Genomic DNA, 19,515 nt, shown 5'->3' with positions numbered 1-19,515 from the left:
TTTCAGTCACCCTCGGCAATGCAGTGCTTGCAATTTTATACGATTATTGCAGTTGTAGAGTTTTTCTACTATAGGAGACAACTTTCGTTTTTCAGGGGTTCAAAATTATGTCGTTTTTGAAGCACCAACGATGGAATGACGCAATATCAGTCTGAAGATAATTACAGTCATGAATATTACGCACTTCTCTAAAGATTTTCATATAATCAGCATACAAGAAAAAAGAAGAATTTTGAATTACAGAAGCAACATCATAATGAAAATGGAGAAAAGAAGGGGACCCAGAACAGATCCCTGGGGTACACCACTGGTTGCTTTGTAGCTAAATGAAGTTTGACCGTTCACACACACATAGCAATATCGCTGCTGGAGATAGCAACGTAAAGGACCCACCAAATAAGCGTGGACATCTAACAGAATGAGCTTGGCAAGCAATAACGAGTGGTTGACTACATCAAAGGCCTTGCTCATGTCACAGTAGACCACATCATGCTGGCTTCTACCAACGATTGCTGGGACGGCCTGCTCCATGAAGCACGCGAGGTTTGTGGAAGTTGAACGACCACGCATAAATCAATGTTGATTAGGAATGATGACGTGTTTAAGTGAGAAAGACAAGTCCATATGAAGAGATAACTCGAATATTTTAGAGGCAGAACAAAGGAGCGAGACTGGCCTATGGTTTATGGCGTCAGTTTTTGGGCCTGACTTGAATACATGGAATACGCGAGAGATTTTCCATGAGCGAGGGAACGTGCGAGACCGGAGACAGTTATTAAACATTGAAGTGAACACAGGAACGAATATGTTTGCAGACGTTTTAAGAATGGCGGCTGGAATACCATCTGGTTCACAAGAAAGCGAGGGCTTTAGCCGCTTGATACTGGTCCGCACGATGTTCTCATCCAGTTGGAAACAACCAGAGTTACCGCCCTGGTGACAAGGGGCGCTACTGTTATCACTGCCGCCGCTAATTCCCAAAAAGAAGAAAACTGACGAGCAAAGCAGTCGGCCACCTCCGCAACCTCATTGCCGTTGGAGTCTAGTAAACGAATAGATTCTTTAGTTTTACTAGATCTTGAATGAATGTACTTCCAGAAGGTTTCCAGTTGATGGGTTGCTTTAGCTTCTACTGACGCCAGGTACGAAGCATGATCACGCTTGTGCAATATTTTGCATAAGGCACGTAGGCGCCGAAACTCCTGAGTGAACGGGTTCGCACCAGAGCGCTTCATCTTTCTGTGGGCACGTTCTTTGAGTTTAAGGTCACTCCCGCAATTCAGAAGAAAACCAGTGTGGGAATTTGAACTTCTTTGGTAAATATTGCGGGATGTATTTCTTCATACCCAAATGTACAATCTCAGTAAAACGGTCAACTTGTTCATTGACATCAGTTTTGTCAATGACGGTCGACCAAGCGGCAGCAGAAAATTAATCATACAGCCCAACGTAATCTCCCCGCGCGAAAGCGTAGCGAGGTTGCGTGTTTCAGGAACTTACAGAATGGTGGAGCATTGTGGGAAGGGAACAGGAAATAGAAAGAGGAGGATGAAATCTGTCAGGTCTAACTAAAGGACAAGCAGAGTGTGGCACACTAACATCATCAAAATTCGAAAAACACAGGTCCAAAATGTTTCCACTGCAGTTTTCTATGTGATTATGCTGTGCCATGGAAGTGAAAGACGAAAAATCTAGTAATCTATTACCCTTCTGTTTAATGTGGTGGTTATGATGGGAAGAGGATACATGGCTGTTAATAATAATCAATCAATCAATCAATCAATCATGCTTATTTACGTGCCCAGGAACAGCCAGAGGCCTGAGTGCTGGCGCACGGATAGTTACATGAAAACAAAATACAAGAAACATATTGGAAGAAACAAACAAGCGACAAGACACACAAATTGAAGTAGCGAAAATTACAGAAATAAAGCACAGGCGGAGCCTGGGTACAGGTAAAAAAGATAAAGAAGATGCCTTTGTGGCTCAGCTTATTGTAATGAATACACAACAAGCAGAGAACAAAGTTTAACAGTAAGACGACAAAACCAATGACAAGAGTATAGAGACAAATGATAAGACAGGCATGATAAGTAAACAGTTTCAAAACAGGCAACTATATTGGTTAAACAGAACCACAGAGAAACCAAATTTCGGCAATAAAAAAAAAAGGAAAACGAACAACAGAGATATCATAGATGTTTAACATACTGTGTTCAACAGTGCAGTACGGTAAATTGTAATGGAGCTTTGAAAGATGTCAAGGCGTTCAGAGAAGCGGTTGTAGCAATTCTGTATTCTGCGCACAGGAGAATGATTGGAGTTGCGCGCAGCGGTCAAGAAAGGGCGATGCGACCTGGTGGGCCTCTGTGGAACACTCAACTCTAAACAGTTAAGCAGGTCTGCGCAAGAAAGGTCACCATGAACAATTTTGTGAAGAAATGTAAGGTAAGAAATGTAAGAAATGTAAATGTAATAATAATAATCAATCAATAAATCAATCAATCAATCAATCAACCTTTATTTTCGGTGCCCAGGAACAACCCTAAGGTCTTGGTGCTGGCACACCATATACAAAACATTATTAAAAGAAACGTAGAACAGCACGGCACAGGTCACAAAATCCTCGAAATGACAGAAAAAATAAAGTAAAAATACTTACTGAAATTAAGAAAAAAAGCAAAAAAAACACAGTGTTGCAAGCTATGGTCCTCGGCCAGCGAAATCAATCAATCAATCAATCAATCAATCAATCAATCAATCAATTAATGTTTATTATAGTGCCCAGGAACAGCGGAGGCCTTCGTGCTGGAGCACTCAGAGGGGAAAATGCAGCACTGTAGTACATCAACAATTTCCTAATAAACACTCAGTGAGCAAAAAAAAAGAAAGAAAGACCTACAAAAAATGGCAAAGAAGATTAGAAATAAAATAGTGCAATCCAACCGACTTTACACAATCAAGTCGTGCTGGCGCACAGAAAAGGTATAAGACAGCAATGAAATGCAGCTGGCAAAAGAACAGTGAGTGAGCAAAAAATAAGAAGAAAATACAACTTCAAAAAAGAATAAAAATACCACAGTGTAATTTTAGGCAACATTACACAATAAATAGAAACTACAATGTCTGGTCAATTGCAAGAAGACATCTTACAATAAGCGTAACTATACGGAAGGGCGAGTGAAAAGAAGAAAGTTTTTACAAAATTTGGGAAGCGTACATTTTCAGTTTCAAATGGACGCATGAAGTGAATATGGCAACTTTTAATGATAAAAACGGGAGAAAAAGAAAAATTCTACGATAATTACAGTCGCAGTATCAGCACAATACACGAATAACCAGGAACAAGAACAAGCTCGGTGAAGTCAATGCACACGTCAGGACGATAAGTGAAGAAAAAGAGCACTGCCAAGATGAACCTAGTGTGTCAGAGCTGACAACCCGGCCAAAAACTCCCGAAGAGGACGCTGAAAGATATCGAGCTTCTCGGAGTGAACATTATGCAGATGCTGCATTCTTTGAAAAGGAGAACGTGTGCTGAGAGCTCCAGCTGCTTTAAAAGGGTGGGTGAGCTTTGTAGCTTTTTGTGGAACGCGAAAACTGATTGATTCAAGTAGTTCCAGGCATAGAATAATACCATGAAGGACTTTGTACATGAAACGAAGGTCTGAGTGGGTCCGCCAGGAACATAGAGAAACAGTTGTAGGGATAGGCTCCGAAGGAAAACTATGCCTAAATATTGATGAAAAATTGGTTTGTACACGCTCTATACGTTGACAGTTGGAACTAAAGGTCCCATTCCAAACGACAGAAGCATATTCTAGTTGCGGAATACAAAGCGTTCTGAATAGTTTTAGGAATGAAGAAGGAAACGAAGGAAACCGGAATTCTCGAGAAAACCTGCATACAGCCCGAAGAGAGCGTAGCGCCCACCTAGTAAGTTGAGTGACATGAGGTGAGAAAGTTAAGGCACTGTCAAAAAGCACGCCGAGGTCTCTGATCTCAACTCTAGACAAGTAACCGCCGTTAATACTGTAGCAAAATAAAGTGCGGTTCGTTTTCCTGCTATAAGACATGACCTTTGTTTTTGTAGAGTTAAGATTTATTCTATTCTCTGAGCACCACTTAGAAAATGAGGATATATCTTGCTCCAGGGCAATGCAGTCATTAATGGACTCAATCCGTCTGAATATTTTAATGTCGTCAGGGTAAAGAAGGAAAAAAGACTTCTTAATTGCGGCTGACACATCATTAACAAAAATGGAGAACAAGACAGGCCCCAACACGGAACCTTGAGGCACACCGCTTGTTGATCTGTACAGAACAGACGTCTGCCCGTTAACGCTAACGAAACTGAACCGGTTATCTAGATAAGTACCCAACAATGCTATGAGTGGTGTATCAATTCCTACCTGTAAAAGCTTTTTAAGTAACAGCGTGTGGCAGACAACGTCAAATGCTTTGCTCAGATCACAGTAGACAACGTCGAGCTGGCCCCTCTCAGAAATGGCTGCCGAGGCCTACTCCGTGAAGCAGGAGAGATTAGTTGTTGTCGACCTTCTTGATATAAAGCCGTGCTGTTTACTTACAAAAGATTCTGTACAGAACTTGACAGTAATTTGTACAGCGCTGTCTCAAACAGCTTGAAACAAGCACAAAGGAGAGAAACTGGTCTGTAGTTTGTTGCATCCGATTTGGAGCCTGACTTGAAAATAGGACGCACTCGAGAAATTTTCCACGCAAGAGAGAACACGTTTGTTTTTAGACACTGGTTAAATATCACCATCAAAACAGGTACAAAAATGCTGCGTATGTTTTGATAATAGCTGGAGGTATTTCGTCAGCTCCACACGACAATGACGGTTTCATGCGCTTTAGGCTCTCCAAACCAAACTGCTCGTCCAAAAGCACTAAGCTAGAGCCTTGTGCGCGATTTAACAATATGTTCATTTCAGAGACGTCATTGGCCGCATGTGGCACTGAAGTGCTGAGCAAAGTGGTTGGTGACATTATCAACTTCTTCCCCAGAGGAATCTACAAGATTGATAAGATCATTTGAGTTGTTCTTACGGGACCGGATGTTTCTCCAAATGTTTCAGGCTGAGAATTCGCACTACTCTCTGCAGAATCGAGATAGGAGCGCTGGTCCCGCTCATAAAGGTTTTTCCATAATTTACGGTAAGAGCAGAAGTTCTGTTTCCATTCGTCACTCCCGGTTTTCTTATACTTTCTGTGGCAGCGGTCTTTTAATTTAGGAGTCGTACGAAGTTCTTTCGAAAACCAATGTGGGTGCTTGGAGTGGTTTGGTATATACTTGGGAATAAATTGGTCCATACCGCTTTTGACAATTTTGGTGAACCGTTCGACCTGTGCGTTGCAATCAGGGAGTTCTTGAATTTCCGACCAATCAAACGAAGAAAAAAAGCTATACAAGCCAATGTAATCCCCACGTGCATAACAGAAGGGAGAGAGTTTATTATACTTTAGTGAGGTACCACAATGCCGAATCGAAACGGGAGCCGAAACTGAAAATGGAGGATGAAGCTTGTCGGGATTGACAAGAGCGGTATCCACCAGTGATACTCGCGCATTCTGAATGTTTGAGAAGCAGAGGTCTAAGATATTTTCGGAGCAGTTTTTGATGTTATTCAGTTGTGCCATGGATGTGAAATCTAGGAAGTTTAAAACAATGCGAGATTTTTGCTGTACGTAATAATTGTAATGCTGGTTGGTTAGACTGTCCCATTGTACACCAGGTGCATTCAAATCCCCCAGAATGATAACATGGTGATTTTGGTGTGAAGCGCAAACTTCTTCTACAGAAGTAAGTAGCTCATTGAACGGAGAAATAGGAACACCGGGGGGAATATAAAACACCCCTATTAAAAGCCTCTCGCCCCCAGTCAGTCGGACGCCCAGCCAGACACACTCATTGTCGCCCTCAAGGACTTGACGCCTCTTACACTGAAGACCACAATCGACCGCAACTAATACGACCTCTCCCTTTTGTTTAGCCCCACCAAAATTCCTATCTTTGTGGAAAACTTGGTAATTTGGAGGGAAATAATCATTTGAGCTAATGTCGCTACAGAGCCAGGATTCAGAAATTACAATAATTGGGAAATTTGAGGAAAGTACATTAACAAAATAATTCGGACGCTTTAGTGCGAAGGCCGCGCGCATTTTGAGAGTAAATGTCCACCCTTTTGTTAGTTTTTTTTTCATCGTGTGGGACATCAGTGGAACAGAACATTTCGGCATGCAGCTTTTTGCGGAAAGGTTTGAAAAGGCAGTCCTTCGACCAGAACAAAGGATCGCTCAAACGCTCGAAGGAGTCCTCATCGACCGTAAAGCAGAAGGAAGAATATGAACTGTACTTAGTCTTAAGCCGCTGACAAGCCAGAGGTATGACATGTACCGTCGAAAGATGCTCCGTCAGTCGGGCTGAAGTGGTGCACGGTGACAGTTTAGACACGAAGATGTGTCTCGGACGCTTAGATGGACGAACGACGGAGATGCTACACGCATCTGAAGCACCCACACACACTGCACTCCCTCTGCGTTTGTTTGACTGGGTCAAGTCGTTGGAAGGTGGCTTGCCGGATGCATCATTTAACAAAAGGCAAGCCTCGGAAGGGGCTGGGGTCAGCTGCTGGTTCGCTGAAAGCGTAAACGCTACGTTTATATTCGCCACAACAGTGGCAAAGGATGAAAGGTCCACTCGCTGCGTGGAAGGGGTCGCCATCGTCACGTTGAGCTCAGGTGTCGAAGGCGGGCAGGCAGCTCTGGAGGCAAGGGACCGGCCCGCTGTAACCGCTGGAGCCGCTCCCCTCGAAGGCTGCGAACCTCCGCCCGCAAGAAGCAATTATGCCTGACTGCTGGGCGAAAGCACGCGCGTTCTCCCTACTCAGGCGGTCGTTTGCCTCTCGTAGCTTTGCCACCTCGTCCGTCAGGAATGAAAGGCCCTCGAGAGCGTGCAGCAGCATTTCGCGGATGTCGGTCGCGTCCCCTCCAAGGTCGCCTGGTCGAGCAGCGCTGTTCTGAGGATCGGGTGGCTGCGTGGCCGGCAGGCTCTCGTGTACGGAGTAGTCACTAGGCCTACTCACCGCCTCCGACGCCGAACACAGGCAGACATTACACTGGAAGGGCCTCTCACCAGTCTTCACAGCTTGCAGCTCCATGTCGGCAGCTGAATACATTTGGAGTACGCACGTTTTTTGCACGATGTGCATCGAAAATACTCCTGTATAATAATAATAATCAATCAATCAATCATGTTTATTTACGTGCCCAGGAACAGCCAGAGGCCTGAGTGCTGGCGCACGGATAGTTACTTGAAAACAAAATACAATAAACATATTGGAAGAAACAAAGAAGCGACAAGACAAAAAATTGAAGTAGCGAAAATTACAGAAATAAAGCACAGGCGGAGCCTGGGTACAGGTAAAAAAGAAAAAGAAGATGCCTTTGTGGCTCAGCTTATTGTTATGAATACACAACAAGCAGAGAACGAAGTTTAACAGTAAGACGACAAAAACAATGACAAGAGTATAGAGACAAATGATAAGACAAGCATGATAAGTAAACAGGCAACTATATTGGTTAAGCAGAACCACAGAGAAACCAAATTTCAGCAATAAAAAAAAGAAAAACGAATGACAGAGATATCATAGATGTTTAACATACTGTGTTCAACAGTGCAGTACGGTAAATTGTAAAGGAGCTTTGAAAGATGTCAAGGCGTTCAGAGAAGCGGTTGTAGCAATTCTGTATTCTGCGCACAGGAGAATGATTGGAGTTGCGCGCAGTGGTCAAGAAAGGGCGATGCGACCTGGTGGGCCTCTGTGGAACACTAAACTCTAAACAGTTAAGCAGGTGTGCGCAAGAAAGGTCACCATGAACAATTTTGTGAAGAAATGTAAGGTCTGCACGCATACGTCTGCAGGTCAACGAAGGAATGGAAGGAACTATGGGTAAGTCAGAATCAGGACCCGGACTGTGATTGTGATGACGGTGCTTAAATATGGATAAAAACTTCTTCTGCACACGTTCTATTAATTCACTACTAGATTTGGAGATGCCGTTCCAGGCAACAGAAGCATATTTTAACTGGGGGATACATATTGCATTGTATAGCATTAGAAATGGATCTGTAGAAGAGAATTCCTTTGTAATCCGACACACATTTCCAAGACTTCGGAGCGCTCGCCGGGTGATGAGCCTAATATGAGAAGAAAAAGAGAGGGTACTGTCGAAAAGAACCCCGAGGTCCCTAATCTCCTCCACCCTTTGCAAAGGAGCTCCCGCTGTACTGTAGGAAAACAGTAGACGATGGGTTGTCCGGCTGTACGTGACAACCTTTGTTTTTGCTGGATTTAAAATTAGACAGTTTTTGCTGCACCAGACCGATAATTCCGACACATCCCTCTGCAAGGCACAGCAGTCCTGAAAACTGCTAATGTGCCTAAATAGTTTGACATCATCAGCATAGAGAAGAAATGAAGATTTTGTTAACACTGTTGACACATCATTGATAAAGATAGAAAACAATACTGGACCCAGCACAGAACCCTGAGGTACGCCACTCGTTGCAGTGTAAACACTAGACCTTTTGAAGTTTACATCTACGTAAAAGGACCGGTCAAGGAGATAGTTGGACAACAAGGTAACAAGACTTGCATCAACAGCGGACATAGTAAGCTTGTTAATTAATAATTTATGGTTCACTACATCAAACGCCTTACTGAGGTTGTGGGCCTGCTCTCTACGGCATGCCCAGGAATGAGGCACACTGCGGTTGCGTGAAAGAACTCTTTACTCACATCCTCCAACGCGCTGTCGCCCGTCCGGGCATACACACACACACACCATCACCAGAAACACTCTGTCCCTCCTCGAGTCCAGAGTCCCCGCGCGCGGCTCTTCAGCACCACCGCCCGTTCCTACCCGTCCACTCGCGCCATCTCTCCGGCGACCGGGCCGCACGGTAGGCGAGGAGGGCGAGGGGCTCCGGGCGACACCCCCTAGACCAGAAGGTGTGCCGAGGCGCTCCCCACATCTCTCCCCCCCTCAAACACGGGGTACGGGTCCATCATTGAAGATCGCCCTCGGGGTTCTAGTGCACGAGGAACCGCTGGTCGGCGCCTGGGGCCGCCCTGTGCGGCTGTGGGTGGGCTGGCACCCGCCGAAGTGTGGCAGCATGCCGCTCTGTCGCCATCGCCACCATGTAGGCGTCCGCGGGAGCGCATTCTCGGCTGCCCGGCGCAGGATTCCACCGAATGGCCAGGCTCGTCTCGACAGCGTCCCGCTGTCCCGATCTCCGCTGCTCGGCGCCAGAACCGGAGGCGCCGCGATGAGCCCGGGGCAAACCCGGTTGACAGGCGCTCGTAGAGGCTCGAAGCCCCCGAACGAGCTGCAGGCTCTGCGCGCACCGGCGCCTCCACGCCAGGAATACAGCTCCGCGGGGAGCTCAGCAGGCCTCCAATCCATGGACACAACTCCACTGTCGACCAGGAGGCGCACCACAACCGCCTCGCATCTCCGAAGGGCAGCAGGACCCCCGGGCCGTGGTAACAACTCCCGGGTCGAACCAGGAAGGCCCTCTGCTCGGCAGGCGCGGGCCGGACTCGCAACGCCCAGGCACGAACGTATCGCCCCGCACCACCAGGCCGGTGGCGCGAAGCTCCCGGGTCGCACCGGGAGGGCCCGCCGTCGGCAGGCCCAGGCTGGCATCGTAACGGCCAGGCACAAAACCACGCCTCGCACCACCGCACAGGTGGCGCGATGAAGCTTGAAGCGGTGACTTCGCTGCGGGTTGCTCCGTGGTAGAACCACGTGAGACCCGGACCCGTGGGGGGTAGACACTACCGCACCCTCAGGTCGTAACGATGGGTGCGAACCCTATCGCCGGCCGTTCTGTCATTAGAAGCGGGACTCCCACCTTCTGGTTCCGCTACCACCTGTTCGTCATCGCCAGTGCGAACATGATAGGCCTTGAGATCGCTAACGTGCACAGGACCCACCAGCTCGTCGCTTTCAAGCGACTGCATCTCATACGTGAGCAGAGTCGTCTGCGCCGTAATTCTGTATGGCCCTTGCCATTTGTGTGCGAGCGCTGCAGTGAAACCGCGTGCAGCGTTGCTGAGTGGGTGTGTTCTCCTTAGCACTAGGTCACCGATGTTGTACACAAGGTGACGATGGCCTTTGTTATACTGCTCGGCTTGCTCCATGCGCGCCACGTCGAGGTTCTCCCGAGCCGTGCGTTGCGCTGCCAAAAGGCGTTCCCGGAGCCTAGCCGCGTACTGCGACAGAGAAGGGGCGTTACCCGCCGCCGCGTACTGCAGTGCATTTTCCATTGGAAAAGCGATCTCTCTACCGAAGTTTAGGTAACCTGGTGTCAAACCCGTTGACCTATTTACGGTAGTCCTAGTCGCGAAAGCCAGCTCAGGCAAACGCGCGTCCCAGTCCTTATGCTCCTTGGTTGTCGCAACCAGCATGCACTTCAGGTTCCTGTTCACCCTCTCAGTGATGTTGCTCTGAGCATGATAAGGACTCGCTTTCCTGTGCCGAATGTGCAGCGCTCGACAACAGTCTGAAAAGACTTTGCTTGTGAAATACGAAGCATTGTCAGTGATCAGGTCGGAGGGGAAGCCGAAACGAGTGAATGTCTCCACCAGCTTCTCAAAGATCCGCTCCGACGCTAGCTTTCTAAGGGGAAACAACTCCACCCACTTAGAAAAGTGGTCCGTTATAACCAGAATGAACTGGTTTCCTCGCGCGGATCTTGGGAGGGGTCCCATTACGTCACACGCTACAATCTGCCACGGGTAGCTGCTTTCCACCGGCTTCATGAAACCCACAGGCTTCCCAGCGCGCGGCTTCGCTACCTGGCAAAGAGGGCAAGCGCGGGAATAGTTCAGCACGTCTCTCCTCATGCCTGGCCAGGTCGCGACACGGCATAACTTGTCGTAAGTCTTACTGCCGCTGCCATGTCCTGCCAGCGCTGAGTCATGAAAGTACCGCATGAACCGTTTCCGCAACTTCCTCGGGACCACGACTCGAAAGGGGGATGAAACCGCCTCTTCGTCGTCCAGTTGGGGAAAGTAGCGAAGTAATAAGCCATCGTCGCCCAGCAGATACGCGTCAAACCCCTCAGCGTTATCGGTGCAAGCTACGCCTCCCGCTAGCCTTTTCAGTACCCGCTGGCACAGACCGTCTGCTTTCTGGGCCTCAATGAGCTCTTCCTTACTCACTACCTCCCCCCAAGACAGATTCCTTTCTGCCTCTGTTCTCGGGGGGCGAGAAAGCGCCGCTGCGAGATGCCGCTCCGCTTTCCCTTTGCGGCCGGCCTCGACTCCTCCGTCCGGCCCTTTCCTCCCCCTCTCGGGGTGGCCCGCGCCGCCCATGAAACCACTGCACTCGGCGCGCGCGCTTCCGCCACCCCCTTCCGATAAGGGGAGCAAACTTTCCGCCAACATTCGGCGCTGATCATCGGATCCTGAAAAAGATGCGACGATCGCTTCTACATCAGTGCTCCTCTTTCCTGACGCCTCTCCCTGGCCTTCCGCAGCGCAGTAGAGTCTATTTGCCCCGTGCGGGTGTAAACCGTGCATCGGCGCGTTCGCGAAAGGAAAGAAAGGGGGTTGCGACCCGTACTGGTAGCCGTTCCTCCCCATGTCGAGCACAACACCCTCCCTCGAGAGGAAATCTCTGCCCAACATGACTGGAACAGACAAACCAGGCAAGCAAACAAAACGCTGTCTGCGCTTTCTGCCATCAAAAGCGAGCGTGAGTCTCACAGCTCCCTCTGCTTTTGCCGAACCCGCCGCTAAGCTCAAGGGTGTCTCGGCGGGTCTGACCCGGATTCTTCTTTTCCGGCAGGCTTCGAAGATTTCGTCCCCGATGAGAGAAACTGTCGAGCCTGTGTCGACCAGTGCAAAAAGTTCTTGACCGACTAATTGCACTCGCATGAACGGGGCCACCGAGGATGGGTCCCCGTGTGCCCTACATGCGGAGGGGGCCAGTTGCCCGTCGACGCCAGCTTCGGGGTGCCCTGGGGGCTCCCTCGCGCCCCCTCTGTCTGGCCCCCTCTTCTCGTTTCCCGCCGGCGACGACGAGCCATCGCCCTTCACCGTCGCCGGCGATCCGAGTTTCCCTGCGTGCTACGCATTTTCTTGGGGCATTGACGGGAAAAGTGGCCAGGTTTGCGACAAAACCAGCACAAGCGGGCTGTTTCGTCCTGCCTCCCTCTTCCGTCGCCTGCGTTGCTTCCGACCGAGGAGTTTGTGGGGCCGTTATCCGCGCCCCCTCCCGACCAGGCGCAACCCGGTTCGAGCGATTCCTCGGGTCTCGGCGGCAAGCTGTAGTGAAGCTCGGCGAGTAAATCCGCCTGAATTACTCGCGCTTCTTGTGCGAGGGCCTCCAAGTTGCGAAAACTCCGGCTCCGCAGGTACGGTCTGAAGCGCGGGTGGCATTGCCTGCACACGCGCGCTACTTTGACCGCGTCGGCTGCCTCGGGGTCGGCCCGTTCGTACAGCTCCTGCATAGCCCGCACGTACTCGAGGAGACTCTCCTCAGGGTGCTGCGTGCGAAGGGCAAGCTCGTCCCTCATACGGTGTTCGTAATCGGGTGGCAGGAATTCAGCGCGGAAGCGGTCCTTAAAATCTGCCATCGACTCGAAAGCCGGTTGGCAGCGCCTCCAACGCGCAGCGCTTCCTACCAGTGCCACGGGCAGGACCTGCCTCAACACGTCATCATCCGATGCGCCTACCGCAGTCTGATACGAATCCAGTTGCTGCAGGTATTCGCAAACGGATTTCACGTCTCCATAGCCGGAATAGGAGGGAACCTCGATATTCAAACGCAGCTTCGAGACCGGCACTACAGGACCCGCGGTGGGAGCCGCTGGCGACGAACCGAGCATTCGGGTCATCTCCGCGAACATCCCGGTCATCTGCCTCATCATTGAGGCGAGATCTGCGGGCTGCAACTGACCAGCAGCCTCCTGCGCAGCGGCCGCTGAGTCTCCCTCCGAGCCCTGCGGCTCCTCCTTCTCTCCCGTCTCTCTCCTTGTGGTAGGAGCCATTTCCAGCGAACTACCCAACAAAAAGCTGGCTCAACCACGCCAAACTGTAGACGCGAAATACAGAGGAAGCCGCGCTAACTACATACGCAACGCGACAAACACACTCCACACACAAATCTATAATGGAAGCAAAAAACGAACGTCAAGACAATACATAGGACCAACGGGGCTGAACTACAGCCACATTAAAATACAAAAAAAAACTACAGTAGGAACACGTCAAAATACAGAAGCGACTAATATCCCTACAAACGCTAAATACACTCGCAATGTAACCACTCAGGCCGTTACCCGAACAACAGAGGAAAAAACGCAAGAAAAACTTCAGGCATCTACAGCCATCGCAAAACCTAAGCAAACTAAAACACTGGCCTCAAAACTAATTTACAAACATGCATCTACACGGCTCAAAGCCCTGGTCTCCCACTGCCAAAATGGCGCTTCCTTCCCGGAACAAAGGAATGCCGTCCCAAACCGCAGTGGGCCCCTTCCCGGCAGCCGCAGAGAGCAAATGTCCACGGGTGGGCTTGACATCAGCCCCACGTTCGGGCGCCAGATGTGGGCCTGCTCTCTACGGCATGCCCAGGAATGAGGCACACTGCGGTTGCGTGAAAGAACTCTTTACTCACATCCTCCAACGCGCTGTCGCCCGTCCGGGCATACACACACACACACACCATCACCAGAAACACTCTGTCCCTCCTCGAGTCCAGAGTCCCCGCGAGTGGCTCTTCAGCACCACCGCCCGTTCCTACCCGTCCACTCGCGCCATCTCTCAGGCGACCGGGCCGCACGGTAGGCGAGGAGGGCGAGGGGCTCCGGGCGACACCCCCTAGACCAGAAGGTGTGCCGAGGCGCTCCCCACAAGGTCAAAATAAATAACATCCAACTGGCCGTTTTCACAAAGTGCAGCCGAAGCCTGAGTCATGAAGCTTGCAAGATTTGTAACCGTCGATCGACCCGAGAAAAAGCCGTGCGGATTTGGTATCACAACGTTGTTGACGCAGGCAGCAAGAACGTTGTGCAGAGCTGACTCAAAGAGTTTTGAGGCGACACAAAGGAGTGAGATTGGGCGATAGTTGGTAACGGCTGACTTATCACCAGACTTAAATATTGGGAAAATTCGAGCAATCTTCCATGCACGAGGAAATTTGCCGAAAAGCAAACAGTTATTATAAATGGAAGTTAAGACAGGCACAAAAATGTTGCCGTAAGCCTTCATGAGGGCTGCTGGAATTCTGTCTGCACCACAGGAAAATGACGGTTTCATCCGTTTAAGGCTATCATTGACAAGTTTTTCATCGAACATAAGTGTACTAAAATTAGACATATTATTAAACGATAGGCCTTCGTCGTGACCATCTGGCAGTTGAAAAACAAAATGAAAGTACTGAGCAAAGCTCGTGGCGACATCCTCAACCTGTTCCCCATCGGAATTAAGCCGGCTAATGTGTTCTTTAGACGCCTTAGAACGGCCGCGTACATACCTCCAGAAGTCAGCCGGTTTCTGAGACGCAGAAGCCTCTAACGACTCTATATAGAGCTGGTGGTCACGCCGGTAGAGGCTTTTACAAAGTGAGCGATACCGACTAAACTCCGCTTTGCACTTGTCAAGCCCAGAGCGCTTGGCCTTTTTGTGGGCGCTGTCCTTAAGTTTAAGCGAACTTTGAAGTTCTTTAGAGAACCAGTGGGGAAATTTGGAATGAACAGGCTTATAACAAGGGTTGTACTTTTCCATGCCACTCCTGACAATTTCGGTAAAACGTCGAACCTGTTCGTCAACATCATTGACATCAAAAACACTAGACCATTCAGCAGATGAATAAAAGTGATAGAGCCCAACATAATCTCCACGCTTGAAAGCATATCGCGGGACTGCACAATCGTCAACACCACCATAGCAATGCTGGGCAGCGACAGAGATAGAGACAATAAGAGGGGGGTGAAACTTGTCGGGGCGTACAAGAGATATTTCGGAGGCACACACTTGTACGTTTTTCAAGTTCGAGAAGCACACATCTAGGACATTACCACAGGAGTTTTCTATGCGGCAGAACTGCTGCAAGGAGGTGAATGATTGAACATCTAATAACATGGTGCATTTCTGCGCTGCATAATGGTTTTTATGCTGAAATGAAAGACTGTTCCAGTGAATACCTGGGGTGTTGAAGTCCCCAAGTATAATTAGCTTATGGTTGGAGTGTGAATTGGAAACATTTTCAATAGATGTGAGCTTTAGATTATATTCAGCAGGTAAAATATCCGGGGTTATATAGAATGCACCGATGAGCAGCTTCTCGCCCCTCCTGAGGCCTACCTCAAGCCAGACTGATTCCTCAATCTCGAGGTCTGCACTCCGCACGCATTGCACTGAGCGATCGATGGCAATTAGAACACCGCCACCCTTTTGCTTAGGCCCAGTTAACTTTCGGTCACTTCTAAAAATTTCATAGGTCGGAGGAAAATAGTCGGAAGATGAGATATCATCGCAAAGCCAAGTTTCAGTAATAACAATAGTAGAAAATTTGGAGCACACAACATTTCTAAGAAATTCGGAGGACTTAGTACGTAGACCCCGAGCATTTTGATAATAGATGTCGAGAGTGTCGTTCTTACTGGTCATTCTCAGAAGTTTCACAGCTCTGAACCATGCCAGGGTGGAGCTTGCCTTGGAACGGCTTGACGAGGCAGCCCTTTGGCCACATAGACGAGTCGCACAGGCGCCTGAAACACTCTGCGTCAACAGTTACACAAAAAGAAGAATAGGAGTCATGCTTGGTTTTAAGGCGTTTGCACGACAATGGCGTGACTTGCACATTCGACAAGTGGGCCAACAGTTGCCCAGATGTCGTGTTAGCCGACAACTTCGAAACAAAGATGGCCCTGGAGCTCGGCGGTCGGCGCACCACAACCAACTCAGAAGCTTCTGATGCACCAACGTGAGGAGGGCTTCCTTTCTTCACTAAGTTCACGGGCGGGCCATTACTCGCAGTGTCAGACCGTAGAGGCGGAGGCAAGGGGAAGTCCGATGGGGAACTCAAATCACTCAACACCGCACCTGGTTGACCGCTGGAGCGTTCTAAGAATGCCGAAGGGTTCGTCGAGGACAGGAGGGGGCCGCCTTCGCCCGCTGCACCGGCGGCAGCTGCGGCGAACGACGACCTCATGGGGAGACCGGAGTGCGGTGACGTCACCGGTAGCGTGGAACGGCTAGCAGGCTTCGGGGAAGCAGGCGGGGAAGGCGGCGGACGGGCGAGCTCCCCTCGCAGGCAGCGAACCTCCTCACGCAGGGACGCGACGATTGCAGCCTGATGGGCAAGCCCAGCCACATTGTCCCGTCGCAGAAGCCGGTTCTCCTCGCACAGCTCGGTGACAACATCCTCAAGAAAAGAGAGGCTGGCGCAGGCTTCGGACAGGAGATTCTTCAAAGCAGCTACCTCTGCGCGTAGGTCCGCCGAAGGGTTGAAGCTTGCTCCGACAGGGGACGCCACTCGTTTGGCCGGGATGTTCGCTGGCTCACCGTCTTCGCTGGTTTGGTCACCGGGGTCGCTAGGCCTAGCGGGTGACGCCGCAGCCACACACAGATTGCAGACGAACGGCTGCTCACCGGAGGTCAAACGCTGCAATAATAATATAATAAAAATAATAATAATAATAATAATAATAATAATAATAATAATAATAATAATAATAATAATAATAATATAAGTAATAATCAATCAATCAACCTTTATTTTCGGTGTCCAGGAACAACCCTAGGGTCTTGGTACTGGTACACCATATACAAGCATTCATAAAAACAAACTAAAATCAAGACAACACAACACAGAAAACCATATATATGAAAGAAACAATAAAGTAAAAATAGTTACAGAGATCCCAGAAAGCAAAACCGCAAAAAAAGGAAGCTAGTGTTAGAAGCCATGACACCCGGCCAACAAAACGTTGAAGGCACGTGAAAAATTGAAAATACACAAGCAAATACTCAATGACCATGACGGCGATAGATTATACACATAAAACAAAGGTTTTGTAACAAAATGTTAGGAAGTTTCGAAATGGAAAAACGAAGTTGAGCGTTACACGCACTGACACTTAAACCGACAGAAATTCAAGCAACACAAAATAAGGAAAGTGAAAAACAAACAAGCAAGATGATGATTTGCATAAAATAAATACGGAACAGAAATATGGCACATAAATGACATAAAGGCACTTAAGCTACAACAGTTTTCAATTCATTAGAGAACAAAGACAAATAGCTCTGGAATATATCAAGACGATCGGAATATTCATTATATGCACATTGTATTATATATTATATCCACATTGCATTCGTTATATGCACTGTCACCCGCTTCCTTAAATTAGGGTGCACTGTCAGAAGATATGAGGAGTTGACTCAAGAGAGCCAACAAACCTCACCGAATCTACAGGGCACAGGTGACAAAGGGGGTGGCCGTCTGATGTGCGGCTTTCGCCGACTAGAGCGGCAAGAATGAGCAAGAGCCCTGAACGAAAATCAGCACAAAGACTTATATTTAAACAGGCAAGTTACAAACACAAGCACGAGGTAACGGATCGATAATTACAGGCAACTTAGATGGAATTCAAATACAAGAAACAGTCCAATTCGACAAAATGATACAAACAGGAGCGTTAACAAATGAAGATTACGAATCGGAGCAGTTAACTAAAAAGAAACGAACAGTTCGATGCATATGAGAGACAGAGTCCCAGCATATTCACCGACCGGGCCGGACGATGCACCGCTGTCGGAGGCGATTCGGCTACCTGGGAAGCGTGGCTTCGCTGTAGGCCAGGCCGTCCGAGACGATCACGGTGATTCGAGGCCCGGGAGTACGTTGGAGTCCTCCAGGGCGCGGGTCGCCGATGGTGTGATGTACAAACTGGCAGGTGCCGTTGTCAATCACGACGTCCAAACGTAGCTGGTTTGTTTAGGCGCGGCTTCTCTTTTATAACCGTACCGGCGCGGAGAGGGAGAGCACAACACGCAACGCGACCGCCGCTGTCAGCGAACAACTTCACTCTTCTCCCTTCTAGAATCATCGCCGCTCTTTAGAACTGGCAAGACCACGCGCACCTCCTCGAAAGTACTGGAAGCATCGACGAAACCGGAGCGCCGGAGGTTTTATTTTTGTTGTTTTTCTCGCCGGCGAGCCGGCGAGTGATCGTGTTACCGTCTCTTCGTTCGAGAAAGCTCCATATTGTCTAGGGGCGAATGGAACCGAACTGAATGAATCGAACGACTGCAAGAAGAATTAGGCGCTGTACAATGAAATGGAAAATTTATAAAGTACTTTTAGACGTCGTACGCTCGAGTTTGTGACACAGCCCCCGAGTTTCAGGATATTATGCAATAATATTCCCAAACTCACAAAGTCGTGCGTACGCGTCGTTCACACTTAGTGAACCAAAGAGGCTGTGCCTACGAACACAAAATAAAGTACAGCCCAATGTTCTTCATAAGAATAATGACAGGTACAGAATTCGCGTACAGAACAGCGGTTTGGCGCAGATTTCTCAACAAATCCACATCCTAGGGACAACTCATAAGTTTAAGAACAATAAAGTTCTAGCATTCGAATTAAGCCAGTGCCCATAATAAATGTCTGGCCAGTAGTCATTACAAGTGCGAAACCCATGAAAATACACCGTGCGCTACTGTGCGAAGGTATCGTAGTCTCAAATACAAGGAGTGCACGTCAGTACTCAGAAATACATACAGTGCACTGATACAATGAAACTGCATCAGAACCATAACTAATATGTTGTTCACAAACAATAACATGCTACCGCAAAGTTCACGAATGTCACCACTAGTAACGCCAACAATACACGGCATGTGTACTGTAGAACAGTGAAAGTAAAATTTACGCAAAACGGAACTAGTACGTGAATACACGCTGTATATCCAGAGGGACAAAATAAGTACAAGTTTCGCGTACAGTACGACAGAGAAACCATGAATACAACGTTCAAGTATACAGTACTCGACGTGAAAATACAACTCTGTCTTACACAATTCCACTCATATCCCACGTGCATACCTAAATTTGCATTCTTTATGCTTAGCCCGTGTCTATCGGGCGCTGGCGTAACTGCGCCTGCGGAATTCTTCTCTTCGGAGAAGATCCTTTCCAAATGTCGCGCGAAGTGACAAACTCTTTCGTGACCTCCGTGATAGCGGTCTCGCGAAAATGTTTCACTGTCTGGGCCTTCACCTGGTGAACGACCGAGTGGCTAATAACGGCTTGGCGCTTCTTCCCACCTGTCCGTCGGGACAAATGGCAGTAGAGATGTTTTCTCTTACTCTTGAGCCCAAACCTGCACTCTTTGTTTCGGCAGCCCGGCTGTTTGCCGAGTTTCTGAAGGCCGGTTTTCAAAGGTTTGTTGTTTCCACGACCTTC

The sequence above is a fragment of the Haemaphysalis longicornis genome, unplaced genomic scaffold, assembly GCF_048455015.1.
Source record: "Haemaphysalis longicornis isolate Haplotype H1 unplaced genomic scaffold, Haemaphysalis longicornis Haplotype H1 scaffold_2, whole genome shotgun sequence".
Classification (NCBI taxonomy): Eukaryota; Metazoa; Arthropoda; class Arachnida; order Ixodida; family Ixodidae; genus Haemaphysalis; species Haemaphysalis longicornis.
This window is presented reverse-complemented; position numbering follows the sequence as displayed.